This window comes from Schistocerca americana, chromosome X, assembly GCF_021461395.2.
Source record: "Schistocerca americana isolate TAMUIC-IGC-003095 chromosome X, iqSchAmer2.1, whole genome shotgun sequence".
NCBI lineage: Eukaryota > Metazoa > Arthropoda > Insecta > Orthoptera > Acrididae > Schistocerca > Schistocerca americana.
The window spans coordinates 363,159,274-363,180,769 of record NC_060130.1 but is presented as its reverse complement, the minus strand read 5'-3'; positions in this window follow the sequence as shown (position 1 = coordinate 363,180,769).

The window sequence follows — 21,496 nt, the reverse complement described above, 5'->3', positions numbered from 1 at the left end:
TCATATCAGCGCACACTCCGTTGCAGAGTGAAATTTTCATTCTGGATTGTTGACTACGTGAGAAAAATTAGCAAATATAAAAAATTTACTCAAAAAATTGTTTCCTGCGATTTCCTTTCAGAAATTCTCAGAAATGGCAAAAATTTGAATCGGTATGATGGAAAGCTTTCTTACCCTAGTGTAACTGTTAAATATGTTCCAGGGTCGTTCGGATTACGAATGAAGTTAATCCAGGTAAGTTGAAGTTTGTGTCTCACATGCTGTACGAGGGTAATCCCAGAAGCAAGGTCTCCTTTTTTTTATAAGTACATAGACCTGTTTATTTCTACAATGGTTTATATCAGTTTACAGCTTGAACATTTAGCTATTTTTCGACATAATCACCATTTCTGTCGATGCATTTTTGTAGACGCTGTGGCAGTTTTTGTATGCCCATGTCATAGCTGCTCGCCACCATGCTGTTCAGAAAGTTACGAACCTCTTCTTTCACCTCGTCGTCGGAGCTGAATCGCTGGGACCACAATTAACACTGACAGGTTCTGTGAAACTCTGAAAAAACTTATAAACGGCAATTCAGAACTGGAGAAAAGGAATGTTCAGCAAGGGCGTACACGTGCTCTATGACAACGCTCGACCACACATCGCTCGGCAAACCGTTGCTCTCCTGCAACAGTTTCAGTGGAACATAATCACCCACCCACCCTACAGTCCTGACTTGGCACCCAGTGACTATCACCTGTTCCCTAGGTTAAAAGAACATTTGGCCGGAAAGCGATCCAGCTCCGACGACGAGGTGAAAGAAGAGGTTCGTAACTTTCTGAACAGCATTTTCCCATAAATTTGTACATATGTTATAGGCCAATTTGAATATTTAATTTCTGATGAAGGCGCTCATTGAAGACTAAAATTTGTGATCGAGGGCATTTTTAGTTTAACTTTAGTTCCTGTCAATCACAACTAGTTTCTTACTCAAACGAAGAGTTGAGTGCTATCGACAAAGGATTTCAGATTGATTCCGTATTTATAGATTTCCAGAAGGCTTTTGGCACTGTGGCTCACAAACGGCTTGCAATCAAATTGCGCGCTTATGGAATATCGTCTCAGTTATGTGTCTGTATTCATGACTTCCTGTACAAGAGGTCACAGTTCATAGTAACTGAAGAAAAGTCGTCGAGTAAAACAGAAGTGATTTCTGACGTTTCCTTGTAGTCCTTTCCTCTATTGTTCCTTATCTATACAAATGATTTAGGAGACAGTCTGAGCAGCCATCTTAGGTTGTTCGCAGATGATGCTGTCGTTTATGATCTACTAAAGTCATCAGAAGATCAAAACCAATTGCTAAACGCTTTAGGTAAGACATCTGCATGGTGTGAAAATTGGCAACTGACCCTAAATAATGAAAAGTGTAAGGTCGTCCACATGAGTGCAATAAGGAATCTGTTAAACTTCGGTTGCACGATAAATCAGTCAAATCTAAAGGCCATAAATTCAACTAAATACCTAGGAATTACTGTTACAAACAACTTAAATTCGAAAGAACACATAGGAAATGTTGTGGGGAAGGCGCACCAACGACGGACCTACCCAGAGAGAAACAATTATCATAATAAAATATGGGAAATCAGAGCTCACACGGAAAGATATATGTGTTCGTTTTTACCTCGCTCTCTTCGACAGTGGAATAGCAAAGAATTATTGTGAAGATGTTTCAATGAACCCTCTGCCAGGCGCTTGAGTGTGATTTGCAGAGTCACCACGTAGATGTAGATGCAAATGAATGGACTGTTTTGTTCCGTCGTAGCTTCCTCTGTGCAGCTAATGTGTCCACTTCCTCAGCAACTTTTTCTCAATTTGGAGACTAATCACGCTAACCTTTCATCTTAACATATAAGTCCCTTTACAGCAGGAATGTAGCACTTCCGATTCCTTAGCACCATGGCCGCCTGTATCAGACAGTCGGCCGTATTAGCATAGATCAGCAATTACACTGCCAGTGGATATTGCCACTTGAGTGGCAATAGCGTCACATGGGTGTGTCCACTCCGTGCTCGTCCTCGGCAATGGAGGCAGGTTCATTATCTTTAATAATTCGGAAATAATCATCGAGAAAGTAAACTGTTTTGTTTGTTCAGACACACTCGGTGTTACACAGGTTAAATACGATGCGGCGATTTTTATAAAATAGTCAAAAAATGATATTGGTAATTAAAAAATTATGAGTATCTGAAGGTTGGCATTGTTTCTCGCAGTCAGTTTTAACAGAAAACCTGTAAACAGCAGCGGCGCAAATTTTGAGACTTTTCCCCACATCTACCTATCAGAACGTTGATGGCAGGGCATTTATAACATTATACTGTTTGTTTCCTTATACGATCATACGAGTAAATTTACGGATTTTACACCCCGTGCCTGCTGACACTGAACAGAAGTAAGAGCCTTATTATGTGGACCACTGTTAGATTCTAGTGATATTCGATGGAAGCCTGTTCACCTCATTATTTGCGATTGATAAGCATAAGGGAAATACTATACAGAAATAAGACGCACTAATCATCACAGAACCAGAGCAGAATGTGGATCACACACTCCTTACACAAGAATGTGGATATATTGCTCCTTGCAACATAAATGCAGAATACATAGACTGCGGCGTACGATCACTTGCACAATCTGGTGAGTAATAAAAGTATGAAACATGTGAAGCGCCAGAAATTCGAGCTGTTCCGCCAAAATTGTATTTGTCTCCGTTATTTCAAAAGTAATGGTGGTAGGATACTCCTTATACACCCGTGAGAATGTGTGATAGTGCATAGATATCATACACTTGGTGTGTACAGAAAGAAGTATCGGCTTTTGGAGTTACTTGAAACACATTTGAGCTTTTAAGCCACCACAGCAACGAATGGAAACCAATAAAATGTACTTTGAGGCAAGATCCCACTTCAATTTTCGAATGGGTAATAAAATCACAGGTCAACATTTAATATTACATAAATAGGAAAATGTTCATGTTTCTAGTTACACCTGGGTATGGGATTTCTTGAAATACTTCTAGTTGTGGAGTTGGACCACATGGTGAAAAAGTCAAGTGTAAGCAGTAACACTGTAGAAACGTTTTTATAAACCTGCAAAAACAATTTAGCTGTGAAAGTTCAGTGTGAAATCCATGAATTCATTATCGATATAAGGAAATAATATGTATAACGTTTTAAATGTCTTGACATCCTGGATCCGATAGGTAGATGTCAGAAAAACTCTCTAATTTCGTGTTGTTGTCGTTTACAGGTTTTCTGTTAAAACTGACTGCGAGAGACAAAGAAAAGAGCACTTTTTTCAAATCACTACCACAAATATATCTATGTAATACCAAGTGTTTCTGAATACACAAAACAGTTCAGTTTCTTATGATTATTTCTTAATTGTTAACTATAATGATCTTGTCTCCATCGTTGAGGACGTGTACCAAGTGCAGATATCCATATGACAATATTACCACTTGAGCGGCCATATCCACTGTCAATTATACCAGCCACTGCCTGTTTCTAATAACAAATAAATAATAAAAATAAATAATGAATATAAAGTAATAACGAACAAATAATAGTAGGAGCTCCTGTCACAAGCTTGGAGGGATGCAGGTTGTGTATTCATAAACTGTAATTTTTGAGTGTTATAAATAATAGCATCAACCCCAAAAAGTGTTATTGTAAAGTAACAGTTTAGCCCAGAAGCGTTTGCGTTTCAGTTGAAGAGATTTGGGAAGCTCCAACTCATTCTTACTTGATACTCTCGGTTTCTCCGATGATCGAGATACCCTATTATTTTTACTGAAGCGTGGGTTGGTTGCTTTATTTGCATACGTTTCCATCATGCTACACGGTTGAAGACGTGATAGTAATTAAATGAAAACCGTTTTATTATTCCAACTAATGTACTGAGCCTTAGAAGATGCCGCTAGATATCATCTGGAAATTCTCATACAGCTTCCTAACGCTGCAAATCCTCCTCCTTTCTCCAGGCTTGCGACCAGCAACAATATCTGTGTATGACATTTCGGTCTCCTTTTCAAACTACAGACAATGCACGTCCAATTAGCCATGCCCAACTCATTGCATCCTCCCTCTCTAATCGTGCATCCTTTGTCACCATTAACATTCTTTGTCTTGCATCCCACTGTAGGTATGCCCTAAAGGTCCATCCTCTCTCCTCTCTTAACTCCTGTACACAGCTGATATGCCCAAACCACCTCCACCAGTCTTCCTCTTTCAATAAGCTAATGACACTGTTTTCCTCATCTGCTATCCTACAATCTAGAAATCCCAACAATCCCTCCAAACCCACGTTAGTCAGTTTACCTCCTAGTGTCACCAAGAGCTCCTAAAGGTCACTCCTTCCAAAACTCAGGCAATAATTATACGATGCGCCGAACACTCCTCCTGTCACCAAGACTTCTAGCTTACAATTTACCACCATCTTAACCAGTTAACTAATACACTGAAATCTCTTGGACTAACCGTCAACCAGCAACTAACATGGAAACCTCACCTACCAATTGTCCAACAGCCCATATACACGAAAACTACTAACTGACCTAACTTGGGGATTGCACCCTTCTCCTGTCCTCCACACCTAGAAAACCTTGATTCATCACAGCCGTTGTTATGCGAATGTTGCATAGACATCTGCCTCATCTTAGTTCTGTAAGTCCCTCCAGATCCTGGAACATTAGGCACTCTGCCTCACTTCCTGCATCTGTATACTTTGCCTCATAAGGATCCTTTCACCAACTCATCAAATTCCTGTCCCTCCTCACTCACAGCGAACAATACTGCACAACCTGCACCACCCACAACCTCGACTTCAATGATGCTGTAGCTCCCCTCTACTTTCCAGTCCTCATACACTGCCACACCTCTACCAACATGTCCTACCACCTGAACACCTACTCACACTCCACATACTTTCCCAAAGACACTGCAACCGTCTGCACCTCCCAGATAATGAACTCCATCCCAACATTCACCTATCCTCCCAACATTAAATCCACCCTACCCATTCCACCTGGTCATGCTTCCCTCTCCTCCCCCTCCCTATATTTCACTACCTCTTTTTTCCCCCTCCCCCATCTCTCCCTACCACCCTTTCCTCTTCAAATTGTAGCATCACTGATACCTCTATCTACTTCCCCTTTTTGTTTCTCAACAGCCGGTCCTACTCCATCGATACAATGTCCCAGTTTTCCATCCTTATACTATCACCCTCCTACACTCCTCCATGAATATTTTTTCCCCTTCAGTAACGAACTACCAATCCCAGGACAGGTGCTTCCAGTTTTAGTGCCAGTGAAGTGCTTCTTTTCAATATCTGCGTTCTTTAAATCATATTTTAAATATATTGAATGTACCCTCATTATTTCTGTTTTACCTTTTTGTTATTACTGATTTATACTAAACATGAAGAATGCTGTGTTGTTTGTACATGTAAATACTTCCATTAATTTCAGCCTCCAACTTTTTATATCACTTGTACAACATCTCACCTTTATGTTAGTGTTTTTCCATCTCATTCAGTTTTTGTTGTCACCTGCCAGAAGAGACGGTTGACTGTACTGTTGGCAGCCCACCTCCCGGCCCATATGGGACAAGGGGGCATGAAATAACAAGAAATAAAAAAATCCAGCCTCTAAGCTACAGCGAATGAGCAGTGTGCGAAATTTTCAACGTTCTCTTGCTCTCAAAATTCGAACTATTGGTTCTAGAGAAAAAATTGAGTAGAGCGTTTCTTGTAGGAAATTTATTGTAGTTTGATTTTGTACTGTGATACGTTTCCGCTAGACGCGTAGATTTTGCGTCATTCAAGAAAAATGTACAAAGGTGACCTTAAACACCCCTTCCTCCCCCCCCCCCCCAAAAAAAGAAAGCGGTCAGGATTTTTAGTGTATTGCTCATGCCATTCCCTCCTACCACTGTACAGAAATTTGTGGCTACACGAATTATTTCCCACATTTGACCTTTTTTTGTCTTCATTTACTGAGCTATTATGCCACCAACTTAGTCGGCTGTTTCGTTAGCATTATTAGTCTAAACTTTCTCATTAGGCAGTGGCAGATGATCAGAGGAGGCTAGGGTGGCCAGGCCTCCTCACTTTTCTTTAGTAGAGGAGGAGGTGGTGGTGGTGGTGGTGGTGGTGCTGGTGCTGGTGCTGGTGGCGGGGGTGGTGGTAGTAGTAGTAGTAGTAGTAGTAGTAGTAGTAGCAGTAGCAATAATTATTTTTACAATGAAACTTTCTGCACTTTAGTCTGCATGTGTGAAAGGTGGTACATTGTGTTATTTCTTCTAAACCACCAGCGCAAAGCACAAAAGCTTAACTGTAACATAAAGCAAACATAGATGTGAAACATACTCTATGTGACCAGGGGGCCAGACACACGCCAGGCAACCTGTAAATGCTGGGTTGCCATGGCGGCAGGCCACCTCTAAATGCTGGATTGCCATGGTAACCATTATGTCGCTGCTAGAAACAGAATGCAATGCTGCCATGCCCTTCCATGCTACAGGAGGCCAGCTGCTGTGGTGCCACCTCGTTAGTATCCTCTCAAGAGAGGACACCATCAGTTCCTAGCAGAAGGTTTCGTTTTCAAGAATATTTGAAACGGAGCAATATGAAATTTTGAAGAAAGGACATCCAACACTTGTGTTGGTTGGTTTAAAAGAGGGGAGAGGGGAGGGGGAGGGAACAAACTGCTAGGTCGTCGATCCACACTTGTGTTACATAATCTTCAGAAAGATTAGTTCAAAACATGTGTAGTCCAAAGTTCATGGTATTAGCAGCACAACTGGTTATATGCTAGCAATACAAAATGAAAATTATTCTGCTGGGTGCGTTAGCTCTTAAGCACAAGAAAAACCGCATGGTTCACTAAGGGTTTAGACATCTGAAGAATCTGTCTAGAGGTTTAGTATGGCAAGCTTCTTCTAAAGATGATCTAAGTGGTTTTCCTTCATTCAGGGACTATCCAAACTATTGTTTAATATTTCAGAGCTGAACATCGTGAAAAGATTAAATCAGATACAACAACGAAGTGAAGGCTAACTGAGAGATCATGAAAATTCTAACTGATGTCACAAGGCTTTTGTGAAAGCAGTACCTAGCTTTCAGAGTTATAATGAGACAGAAGACTCCCGAGTCCTATAAACTTCAGGGCCATTTTAAACTTGTGCTAAACAGAAAAGAGGATCTGAAAGCATGCTGGGAGACAATGGATTATTTCCAGGGATTTTCAAAAACTGTACACAACAAACTGGCAGAATGTATAAATGAGGATATTCATGCACACATACATTCAGGTTTGGACCAATGGCTAAATGGTTCCACCAGAGCACGAAAGAGGCGAGTATGCTACTGTTTTAAAGGCTGACTGAGAACTGGGGTACCAGCTGCCTCAGTCTGCCTTCAGCAGAAACTTAAAAAAATTTTCCAAAAATTTTGGTATACAAACATTTTCGAGCTCTTCTTGACATGCAGCTCACTTCTCACACCCACAAGCTCCCCTAAATGAAACTCACACACACCCTCTAGTCTGTTGCTCATACCCATTCACTTCCACTTGCTCTTTCTCACTCACTCACTCAGCCCAGACAATTGTTACTATCTCTTTGTGTCTCTTCGTTACTGTCTCCCATCTCACAATCAGCCTCCTTCATTCTGTCCTACTACAACTGTCTCCTCTCACTGTCACTGTCTCCCACTTTCTCTCTCTTACTGCTACAACCTCACTCATTCCTGCCCAATGCTGCTGTCTCTTCTCACTGTCATACCTTTCTCTTCCTGATTTTCATTATCACAGACTCTGTCTCTCTTTGTCACAGGCTCCCACGCACATCCACTTTTTCATTGTGTTTCTTCCTCTCCTGCAGTCTCCCCAAATCTAGTATTCAAATACTCACAACCTATATAAAAAAATAAATCCGTTTTTCCATTTTTAAAAATCTAATAATTTTTTATTTCTATTTTTATCTATTAACTTTTTTATTTTTATTTTTTTTAATCTATTAAATTTTTTCCTTATTTCTGAGTGAACAGTCAAAAAGTTTCACTGTAGCTCAACTTCATGACTATTGTAAGAGAACTAATTTAATGGGATATTATAAATAAGGGAAAAGATATTAATAGATTTATTGCAGTATAGCTGGCCATTTAGTGCTTGAAGTACAGGATTTATTCTCTACTCACTACTATTATTCTTAGTCACTACACAATTTCATCAGCGATTCTGTTCTCATCCTACAGATTGACACATGATATCTCTCACACTGGTCACCGCACCTCGCACATATTCAGGTCATGCTGGGCTCGTGAAAAGTCTGGGTGTTGGACAGTTTGCAGTGAAATCCATGCACAGAGAGTCTTGTCACTACGTGGTGGAATTCGTATCCTACCTGCATCGACTCACGGTTTGTCATGGCGTCTGTAACACAGAAATCCTTCCATACCTTGCGTTTCTTCTCATGTAGTTCTATCAATAAGTCCTGGTAGGCTGTCGTCACTGGTAGTAAGTGCTTCAGTCGCAGCTCTTCAATGAAGAAGGGCTCTCTGGCCAATTCATACACGAGCCACGAGAGTGTGGATTTGGAGAGACATAGCTCCCCTTTTTAAGTAAGTAGCCTTCAGCTTCTATACTTTTTCGAGATCTGTCTTCTTCAGATGAATCCATTTGTTTTCCAATCCGTAAATTGCAACAGGTTCTACTTTGAGTTCAAACAGTCATAGGGCTGTTTCCAGGGAGAGTTTGCCTATGGACGTGATCCCATTTATGGCTCTCGTTGCGGCGCTGGCTATGTAGTTTATGTGGTGTGTGAATACTATTCCCTGTGACTGAAGGGTAACTCCTAAGTACATAAAACTGGAGACTGACTTTAGTGGTGTCTCTGTGACGTGGAAACTACCGGGTCTTCTTCCTCTTCTGAAGGTAATGGAGAGTGTCTACTCTTCATTCAAGGATAGGACGTTTTTTCGTGCCCAGTACACTAACTGGTTGAAGGTTTTCTGCAGATCATCCTCAGAAACTGACATTAAGGCCATGTTGTCTGCATCATGAGTAGATTTAAACTGTCAGGTGTTATTGTCTCAATGATGTCTGCCATAGCTAAGATGAAGAGTAAAGGCTCAGTGAGTCACCTTCCAACACTCCAGCAGTTTGCTGTATCAGGCTGGACTTATATATAACATCATGTATTTCGACCCAGTTGTTAGTGAGAAGATCTCTAATGATCGGCGACAGGTAATGCCTTGGACCCAAGGTGGTTCACAGTTTCTTAATTAGAATGGATCTATTGATTATGTCGAACACCCTGGTGTAGTCTATGAAAATTGCATGAAGCTTTCCCCCTCGTCCGCTAAAGCCATTTCTATATCGGTTTGGCGACAGTGTGAGCTATTTTCTTCTCTAAAACATAATTAATTATTATGTTTTTCGTTTTTAGATTTGCATGATACTTTTCATGAAAGAGATAAACATTACTTGTTATATTATTTATATATTTTTTTTGAAAAATCATCACTTAAAACATGAAAGGAAATGTTACATATTTTTTCTTCAAATCGTATAATATCTTGAATAGGTTGTTCTCTAGTGCAATGCCCCGTATGCATTTGCGTCAGCAGTGTTACCTTTTCCCTTGTACACTGATCTGGTACAATTTCTCGTTTCAGGCACTAATTGGGGAGCACTGTGAGTGGAATCACTAGTACATTGAGCATAGTTTTCAAGTGTTCGTTATAGACGTTGTCTGGACCACATGCTCTATTGTTCTTCATGCTCATAAATGTGGGGATTGTTTATTCTTCTGTGAAAAATTCTATCTACTGTGCCGGGGCTGGAGTCACTATGGGGCTTCTTACCGGCGGGCGTGCGTCGGTAGCCTGAAGCAACCAGCTTAAATGTCTTTCCCTCACTTCCATTGGGACGTTCGCTGGGAATTTTGGTTGCTTTGGCTGAAGAGCCTAGTACGATCTCTGTATCGCTGATTCTATTTGACGTTTTTACTCCTCCTCCCAGAATACCCTTTGCACCTCCTTAATCTTGGTTCTATACTCTCTCCTGGGCATACCATAGCGGTCCAAGTCATCCCATCATTGAGTACTTCTGGCGATATGTATGGCATTGATGGCTTTCTGTCTGACTTCGTAACATTCCTCGTTGAACCACGGTTTAGCTTTCCGTTTTGCGATGTCTACTGTGTAAGTTGTCTTTAAGGTGAGTCGATCTATCCATGATGCTGCTTCATTGAGATTCTCTCCTTGTAGCAATGTTGTTATTGTTCCGGTGTCGACAGTGTCCAGTGCTGATATGTCTGCCTTCCTGCTTAGATTGACTGGATTTTTCGGCCTCTTTTTTACTTTATTCTCTATTTGTAGCGATGTTTCCACTGGTAGGTGTTTCATTTCCACTTCCAGGATGATGCATTGTTCTAGTGGTTTAAGTTTGGAGTTCAAAAATACGAGGTTAGTTGTGCCTGCACCATTATGACAGAAATAAGTGTGGGTTGCTATGTTATTGATAAGTGCAAAGCCTTGCTCTTCCAAGTAGTTCATGACAGCTGTCGTCTTTCATGAAGGGGTGTCAACACAGCAATTCAGGTCTCCTGCCGATAAGACTGGGTCGCCCTGAGTGGTAGTATCCAAGCACCAACTGATTTCCTCTATAACATTTACTACTGTGAGCTTAGGCTGAAAGTACACACATATGACAGATGGTGGTCCTTACAGCTAGAGAGTGTCTTGTGTGGGAGACTGAAAAAGGGCGAGAGAATTTTCGTGATGAGACATGAGATGCCACCCTTAGGTCTGCCCTTCGGGCCTTGTTTCGCCATAACATAGATCTCGTAATGTGTGTCTACTTTGTTAGTCCTCTGTAAGAAACGTTTCCATCAGGAACACTATATCATAAGGTCTAAAGAAATTATCTTGCGCATGCATTATTGCTGTGCTAAGGCCTTCAATATTGCAGTTTAATGTCTTTAATCTGAGTTTGTTGTGAATGGAGTTACAATCTGGCGGCTTCAGGTCTGTTAGTCCGAAAAAGGTACCGTCTCACCAGGACTCCTGTTGACCACAGTTCTGGCTGTATGGCTTGTTCGCAGGAGCCAAAAGGCACTCCAATTTCGAAGCCCGTTAGGCGGCCTTTTGTTTCCAGCTCATTGCACTCGATTTCACTTGCTACTCCCAGTCCACTAAGATGTCTGACGATTTCCTCCTTTGTGGTGTCTTGATGGAGTTTGCAAGGCAGTTTGCTCTACTGCTCGAAGCCCCGATCCTGTTGGGTGCATTGTCCCTAACACAAAGGGATGCTCATTGTTTCTCCTCCCCTTTTGATGTCGTTCCCTGCGTCTTCTCCTTTCGACTAAAGTGTAGCCTTCATCATTTTCTTCTTCTTTTTCTTCCCTGCCTCCACCGGTGGTAGCGTGGCATTCCTATTTGAACTTCCCTCTCTATGACTGACTGCTTCCTTTGGTGAGGGCGTGGCAGTCCTCGTTGTATTCCTCTCACTACGACTGGCCACTGACAGATGTGGTGTTCCCAGTCTCTGGTGGCATTCCAATTCTTCAGGCGCTAAATTTTTGACTTCCTCTACGATCATCTATTTTATATTGGCTGGGAGGGAGTGCATCAGAATTTGTATGTGACTGGAGACTCTGTCCGCTATTCTTCCTTTTAGCTATTTGATTGTAAGGTGTTTCTGAGCACCACCAATAGATGCCATTACCAGCTGAGGGCACTGTGTTGCGTTGGCATTAGATGGTTCTCTCTTTCTCTGGCGTTGTGCTGTTGTCTTCCATCCATATAGATTGTGTTACTTCATGGTTTACACCTGCCGATGGCACAACTTGTCTTGCTGAATAGCCAGAGTTCGCTTCCTGATTGACCTATTTGAAAGCATCCTTCACCTCCAACGTTATTTTCGTGTTTGCATCGATGATCTCTTCAGAGTTGAGTTTCAATATTGCGATACACTTTCTGATTGTACTCACCACATCCTGAATCTCCTCCTTTACTTCCTTTTTGAGGTAGCCCCCTACTTTTGCGATGTTTCATAAGGTTTTCAGAGCATTCTCACTCGCATTTCCACATTGTCCGCCATCTTAATTATCTTAGGGAAAGATAAATTAATTAATTCTACCTTATTCTAATATTGAAAATAGTGATGAAGGTTTTAAAAACGTTGAAGCTAAACAATTGAAATAAATATTTTTTAATCTACTAATATTATATTGAAAACAGAAAACTGTTAAGCTATAATTAGTTAATAAAGCATTTAAAAATGATTAGACAGTATAAATTTCGAAAATAATATAAACTCAATTGAGCCTAATCGGTTATAAATACATCGAAAACAAAAATTTTGAAAAAATAGATTTAAAAACTTGAAATTATGTAATGGCTTGAAAAGAAATTTTTTACTTTATTGTGTGTACAGAATGACTACCAGTAATGAAATTATGGATTTTGAATACCAAACTCAAAATTGTATGGTTACTACAAAAAGATATAGTAAAAAGATTTAAGAATGAGAAAAAAATATTTTAAGACAAACGTCTCATTTTTGAAAAAGATGATGAGGGTAGACTTTAGACAGAATTACTGAAATACAGTTAGCAATTAATACATATGTTCCATGAAGAAGTCACCTTATATTGAATTACCAAAAAAAAACAAAAAAAGCTTGCACTGACATATAAAAACATCAGAAATGTTCTGTGGTCTACAGCTTCAGTATTAAATCAAATAAATAGAAAAAATTTAAAATCCAGATAGAAAAAATAATTATACAAATTTATTATACGATTTGAAGAAAAAATATGTAACATTTCCTTTCATGTTTTAAGTGATGATTTTTCAAAAAAAATATATAAATAATATAACAAGTAATGTTTATCTCTTTCATGAAAAGTATCATGCAAATCTAAAAACGAAAAACATAATAATTAATTATGTTTTAGAGAAGAAAATAGCTCACATTTCTGTTAAATAAAATATTTATCTACATTGGTTCCATCTCATGTATCAAAGTATAAATTATCTAAACTTATTTGTGTTATATTTTTGATTAATTTTAATACTAAGACATTACATACTGACTAAAAAATTATTTAATTAATAAAACATTAAAAGCAGAACTACCAGAGGAAGGCTCATATATGAGGTTTAAAATTTATTAGTATACTCACAATGTCCTCTTTGTTATTTATGCAGATTTTGAAAGTTAACAATTAAAATTATCCCGAATCAAAAGCAAATAATATTAATAATGCATTCTATTTAGAAAAATTAAAAGACATATATAATCATAACTATGTACAAATAAATCAAACTGAATTAAAATTAAATAACCAAGGTCTTACCATAAATTTTAAAAACATGAACCAAGTGGTTTTACTTATTATTTTATACACTCCTGGAAATTGAAATAAGAACACCGTGAATTCATTGTCCCAGGAAGGGGAAACTTTATTGACACATTCCTGGGGTCAGATACATCACATGATCACACTGACAGAACCACAGGCACATAGACACAGGCAACAGAGCATGCACAATGTCGGCACTAGTACAGTGTATATCCACCTTTCGCAGCAATGCAGGCTGCTATTCTCCCATGGAGACGATCGTAGAGATGCTGGATGTAGTCCTGTGGAACGGCTTGCCATGCCATTTCCACCTGGCGCCTCAGTTGGACCAGCGTTCGTGCTGGACGTGCAGACCGCGTGAGACGACGCTTCATCCAGTCCCAAACATGCTCAATGGGGGACAGATCCGGAGATCTTGCTGGCCAGGGTAGTTGACTTACACCTTCTAGAGCACGTTGGGTGGCACGGGATACATGCAGATGTGCATTGTCCTGTTGGAACAGCAAGTTCCCTTGCCGGTCTAGGAATGGTAGAACGATGGGTTCGATGACGGTTTGGATGTACCGTGCACTATTCAGTGTCCCCTCGACGATCACCAGTGGTGTACGGCCAGTGTAGGAGATCGCTCCCCACACCATAATGCCGGGTGTTGGCCCTGTGTGCCTCGATCGTATGCAGTCCTGATTGTGGCGCTCACCGGCACGGCGCCAAACACGCATACGACCATCATTGGCGCCAAGGCAGAAGCAACTCTCATCGCTGAAGATGACACGTCTCCATTCGTCCCTCCATTCACGCCTGTCGCGACACCACTGGAGGCGGGCTGCACGATGTTGGGGCGTGAGCGGAAGACGGCCTAACGGTGTGCGGGACCGTAGCCCAGCTTCATGGAGACGGTTACGAATGGTCCTCGCCGATACCCCAGGAGCAACAGTGTCCCTAATTTGCTGGGAAGTGGAGGTGCGGTCCCCTACGGCACTGCGTAGGATCCTACGGTCTTGGCGTGCATCCGTGCGTCGCTGCTGTCCGGTCCCAGGTCGACGGGCACGTGCACCTTCCGCCGACCACTGGCGACAACATCGATGTACTGTGGAGACCTCACGCCCCACGTGTTGAGCAATTCGGCGGTACGTCCACCCGGCCTCCCACATGCCCACTATACGCCCTCGCTCAAAGTCCGTCAACTGCACATACGGTTCACGTCCACGCTGTCGCGGCATGCTACCAGTGTTAAAGACTGCGATGGAGCTCCGTATGCCACGGCAAACTGGCTGACACTGACGGCGGCGGTGCGCAAATGCTGCGCAGCTAGCGCCATTCGACGGCCAACACCGCGGTTCCTGGTGTGTCCGCTGTGCCGTGCGTGTGATCATTGCTTGTACAGCCCTCTCGCAGTGTCCGGAGCAAGTATGGTGGGTCTGACACACCAGTGTCAATGTGTTCTTTTTTCCATTTCCACGAGTGTATATATTAATGGGCTCTATAAAAATCCTGTAAGATATAGAGGATCAAATTGCCAAAAAATTTATTGAATATATGAATAAGATGACGAAACAAGAACAACTTATACTGAAGAAGAAAAAAATGAAACCCTTAAGTACTGAAGGAGAATCAAAACATAATAAATCTAAAATATGCTCTTTGTGTAGAAAACATTATACAAAAAACAATAAAAAGAGTTTACCATCGTGGTCAATAAACAAGAAAAGACATAAACCCATTGTGTAATAACTGTAATTAAAAATTAAAATATTCAACTTTTGTACTAGTTTATTTTCATAATACATCAGGATGTGATTCTCATTTATTTGTAAAGGAACTTCATTGCAATGAAAAAAAAATAGATTTAATACAAAATAACGAAAACATATAACATTTTGGTAAAAAGAACAAAAACTGAAAATAAGATTTATTGATACATTTCAGTTTACAGCTTGAAGTACTGACAAACTTTCTTCAAATTTAAAAAGAAACAAACGAATAGACCTAATAAATTAGTAATTAAACAAGGTGTTGACCCGTATGATTGTATAGATAGTTGGGAAAATGTTGAAAGAAAACCTTCAGCAGAAAGAAGAATTTTATAGTAAGTTAGATGAATGCAATGTTAGTGAAGAAGAGTGCTAAATTATGTTGGGAAAAATTTAATATGAAAGCTGTAGGAGAATATCTTGATTTGTATTAAAAACTGACGTTTTATTATTAGCTGATATTTTCGGAGGTTTTGGAAAAACTTCTGTTAAAGTTTGTGATTTAGAGATTTCTAAACATTTTACAGCTCTGGGTTCGTCTTTTGATTCAATGTTAAAAATGGCAGAACAACCACTTCAGTTAATAAATAATTATTACATTACGTAATCGTTGAAAGAGGCATACATTGTAAAACAGGTATACATTGCAAAAGGTAATTTAGAGCAAATAATAAATATATTTAATCCTATGATAAAACTATGATATCGAATTTTTTAATATGTTTAGATGTAAGTAATTTATATTGTTATGCTATAAGTCATTTTGAATTGACTTAACCAAATTTGCTTCGTAAAAGGAATATCCAAAATTTCAGAGACCTCTAAAATTGGTACTGTTTGAAACAGATTTAGAATACCCAAAAAATTTACATGTTTTTCATGAACTACCTATCACTCATGAAAATAAAATGGATGATAATTAAAGAAAAAGGTATTAACTGGTTTAGATAAAAAATTTAATTATGTTGGTCACTGCAAGGAATTTTATAAACTATTTACCTCCACAGGTGAAATTAATTAAAAAAGAGAACACTCTCATTGGTTCAAAGAGTATATAGATTTGAATAACAATATGAGAACTAAAGAAAAAACGTTTTCCAAAAAGATTTCTACAAATTATTCAATAATTCAGTATAATGGAAAATTTATGAAACCGGGAATCTAAAAATTAGATTCAAATGCAGATAAATGTGGTAAATTAGTATCAAAACCAAACTTCAAAGGAAAAACCATATTTAAGGAGAATCTAAAATTATGTTTATTAAATCTATTTATAGAGCAATGTGTATACTTCATTTATAAAAATCAATAAATGTATAATTTTGACTACAAAGTTATGAAACTAAAATATGGACAAAATATAGAACTTTTTATCAAGATACTGATATTATACCTATAATTTAAAAACTGCAGATATCTATAAAAATTAGAAATCAATCATTGATAACTTGATACTAGTGATTATACAGAAGAACATGTTTATACACCACACGTATGTAATAAAGTATTACAAAAATGTAAGACATGAATATAATGAAAACAATGAAGGAATTTTGTGGTTTGAAATCAAAATTGTGTGTTTATAAAGTTAACAACATGGGAGTGGGAAAATGAAAAGGAGAGAAGAAGTGAATTATTAAAATATGAAATATGTTAAGAAGCATACAGAGATTGTTCTGTTATAAATTTAAAAAAAAAAATGTAACTAATAATTTACTATAAAGCTTGGAAACAGATACTTGTTCTCTTGAGATTAATAAGAATACCTTCAAGGCTCGAAATCATAAAAGTTACATTTTAGAAATTAATATAGATGCTTTTCTATATGGACATTATGAAATAAATAATTAGTTTCTAATGGCATTTTTTATTTTAACTTTTAATAAAAATGTACATTTTTACATTTACATGAATATTTGTTCTTATATGTTGGATTATTACCAAAAATTAAATGTTTAGTTTCGTGACTATTTATACATTTTGTATTTATATTTTTTTCATTTTGGGGTAATTATGTTTTCACCATAACATATTTTTGAGAATTCTACAGTAGGATTTCATTTAAAATGTTCTTTATAATTATATTTCATTTGTACATCTCTTCAAAATAACATAACAATTGATTTTTCAGCACCACAATTGTGCAAATCTTACTTAAATGTAAAAGAAGAAATAGAAAACTTAAAAATAAAATATTTCACTAAAATTTGTATTTAAAAATAATAAACAATTTATTTTATAGATGATAATAATAATTCTTGGTATAAAGCAAAAAATGTTGCTGATATTTTATAATGTAATGATACAAATCAAGTGATTATGAAAACAGTTGATAACAATGATAAGCTTTTAATGAAAATGTAAAGGACATCTTCCTGATAGGGTTAAAAAACTATGAAATATACTATTTTTACTAATAAATCAGTTTAATATTCTGTAATATTCTCTTCTAAAACGAGGCAAAACAACTTTCAAAATGAGTTACAAAGGATGTATTACCATATTTAGGAAAACATGAAAAATATACATTTAGTAAAGATTCAATAAGTACATACAGAAACCTAATAGAAGACAGCAACTATTTATAAAACAATGTCAAAAATAATAATGGAGATTGTTGTTGTTGTTGTTGTTGTTGTTGTTGTCTTCAGTCCTGAGATTGGTTTGGTGCAGCTCCTCATGCTACTCTATCCTGTGCATGCTTCTTCATCTCCCAGTACTTACTGCAACCCACATCCTTCTGAATCAGCTTAGTGTATTCATCTCTTGGTCTCCCTCTACGATTTTTACCCTCCACGCTGCCCTCCAATGCTAAATTTGTGATCTCTTGATGCCTCAGAACATGTCCTACTAACCGGTCCCTTCTTTTTGACAAGTTGTGCCACATACTCCTCTTCTCCCCAATACTATTCAATACTTCATCATTAGTTATGTGATTTACCCATCTAATCTTCAGCATTCTTCTGTAGCACCACATTTCGAAAGCTTCTATTCTCTTCTTGTCCAAACAATTTATCGTCCATGTTTCAGTTCCATACATGGCTACTCTCCATACAAATACTTTCAGAAACGACTTCCTGACTCTTACATCTATACTCGATGTTAACAAATTTCTTTTCTTCAGAAATGCTTTCCTTGCCATTGCCAGTCTACATTTTATGTCTTCTCTACTTCGACCATCATCAGTTATTTTGCTCCCCAAATAGCAAAACTCCTTTACTACTTTAAGTGTCTCATTTCCTAATCTAATTCCCCCAGCATCACCCGACTTAATTCGACTACATTCCATTATCCTCATTCTGCTTTTGTTGATGTTCATCTCATATCCTCCTTTCAAGACACTGTCCATTCCGTTCAACTGCTCTTCCAAGTCCTTTGCTGTCTCTGATAGAATTACAATGTCATTGGCGAACCTCAAAGTTTTTATTTCTTCTCCATGGATTTTAATACCTACTGCGAATTTTTCTTTTGTTTCCTTCACTGCTTGCTCAATATACAGATTGAATAACATCGGGGAGAGGCTACAACCCTTCCTGACTCCCTTCCCAACCACTGCTTCCCTTTCATGCCCCTCGACTCTTATAACTGCCATCTGGTTTCTGTTCAAATTGTAAATAGCCTTTCGCTCCCTGTATTTTACCTCTGCCACCTTTAGAATTTGAAAGAGAGTATTCCAGTCAACATTGTCAAAAGCTTTCTCTAAGTCTACCAATGCTAGAAATGTAGGTTTGCCTTTCCTTAATCTATTTTCTAAGATAAGTCGTAGGGTCAGTATTGCCTCACGTGTTCCAACATTTCTACGGAATCCAAACTGATCTTCCCCGAGGTCGGCTTCTATCAGTTTTTCCATTCATCTGTAAAGAATTCGCGTTAGTATTTTGCAGCTGTGACTTATTAAACTGATAGTTCGGTAATTTTCACATCTGTCAACACCTGCTTTCTTTGGGATTGGAATTATTATATTCTTCTTGAAGTCTAAGGGTAATTCACAGGTGTAATACATCTTGCTCACCAGATGGTAGGGTTTTGTCAGGACTGGCTGTCCCAAGGCCGTCAGTAGTTCCAATGAAATGTTGTCTACTCCCGGGGCCTTGTTTCGTCTTAGGTCTTTCAGTGCTCTGTCAAACTCTTCACGCAGTATTGTATCTCCTATTTCATCTTCATCTACATGCTCTTCCATTTCCATAACATTGTCCTCAAGTACATCGCCCTTGTATGGACCCTCTAAATACTCCTTCCACCTTTCTGCTTTCCCTTCTTTGCTTAGAACTGGGTTTCCATCTGAGCTCTTGATATTCATACAAGTGGCTCTCTTTTCTCCAAAGGTCTCTTTAATTTTCCTGTAGGCAGTATCTACCTTACCCCTAGTGAGATAGACCTCTACATCCTTACATTTGTCCTCTAGCCATCCTTGCTTAGCCATTTTGCACTTCCTATCAATCTCATTTTTGAGACGTTTGTATTCCTCTTTGCCTGCTTCATTTACTGTGTTTTTATATTTTCTCCTTTCATCAATTAAATTCAATATTTCTTCTGTTACCCAAGGATTTCTACTAGCCCTCGTCTTTTTACCTACTTGATACTCTGCTGCCTTCACTACTTCATCCCTCAGAGCTACCCATTCTTCTTCTACTGTATTTCTTTCCCCCATTCCTGTCAATTGTTCCCTTATGCTCTCCCTGACACTCTGTACAACCTCTGGTTCTTTCAGTTTATCCAGGTCCCATCTCCTTAAATTCCCATTTTTTAGCTGTTTCTTCAGTTTTAATCTACAGTTCATAACCAACAGATTGTGGTCAGAGTCCACATCTGCCCCTGGAAATGTCTTACAATTTAAAACCTGGTTCCTAAATCTCTGTCTTACCATTATATAATCTATCTGATACCTTGTAGTATCTCCAGGATCCTTCCATGTATACAACCTTCTTTTATGATTCTTGAACCAAGTGTTAGCTATGATTAAGTTTTGCTCTGTGCATAATGCTACTAGACGGCTTCCTCTTTCATTTCTTACCCCCAATCCGTATTCACCTACTATGTTTCCTTCTCTCCCTTTTCCTACTCTCGAATTCCAGTCACCCATGACTATTAAATTTTCGTCTCCCTTCACTACCTGAATAATTTCTTTTATCTCATCATACATTTCATCAATTTCTTCATCATCTGCAGAGCTAGTTGGCATATAAACTTGTACTACTGTAGTAGGCATGGGCTTTGTGTCTATCTTGGCCACAATAATGCATTCACTATGCTGTATGTTGTAGCTTACCCGCACTCCTATTTCTTTATTCATTATTAAACCTACTCCTGCATTACCCCTATTTGATTTTCTATTTATAACCCTGCATTCACCTGACCAAAAGTCTTGTTCCTCCTGCCACCAAACTTCACTAACTCCCACTGTATCTAACTTCAACCTATCCATTTCGATTTTTTAATTTTCTAACCTACCTGCCCGATTAAAGGATCTGACATTCCACACTCTGATCCGTTGAACGCCAGTTTTCTTTCTCCTGATAACGACGTCCTCCTGAGTAGTCCCCACCTGGAGATCCGAATGGGGGACTATTTTACCTCCGGAATATTTTACCCAAGAGAACGCCATCATCATTTAACCATACAGTACAGCTGCATGCCATCGGGAAAAATTACGGCTGTAGTTTCCCCTTGCTTTCAGTCATTCACAGTACCAGCACAGCAAGGCTGTTTTCGTTAGTGTTGCATGGCCTGGTCACGCAATCATCCAGATTGTTGCCCCTGCAACTACTGAAAAAGCTGCTGCCCCTCTTCAGGAACCACACGTTTGTCTGGCCTCTCAACAGATACCACTCCGTTGTGGTTGCACCTACGGTACAGCCATGTGTATCGCTGAGGCACGCAAGCCTCCCCACCAACGGCAAGGTCCATGGTTCATGGGGGCGGAATAATGGAGAAATAAATTAAAATAATGAAGAAATAATTAAATTGGGAGCGGTAAGAATAGTGAATTTAAGAGAAACACTTAATACTGCTTCAGAGATAAAAAAAGAAAAAATGATGAAACATATAGATTAGTTACACACAAGTAATGTAGATTTAATGCGAACAACTGTTATTTTAAGATTATATATTCATAACTTCAGATGTAATTATTTTCTTCTTAGAACATAAAGGAAAAAACTGAAAAGCTATTAACTGGAATAAGTTACAGACACCATTATGATGAAGGAATGTTAAGACTTGGATATTACTCCAATTCATTTAATTTATATCAAGGAATTAAATAATATTTAAGAACTGACACCCATCACAATTATTTTAATATATTAGATACATCAGAACTGTCTATTAATAATAGAG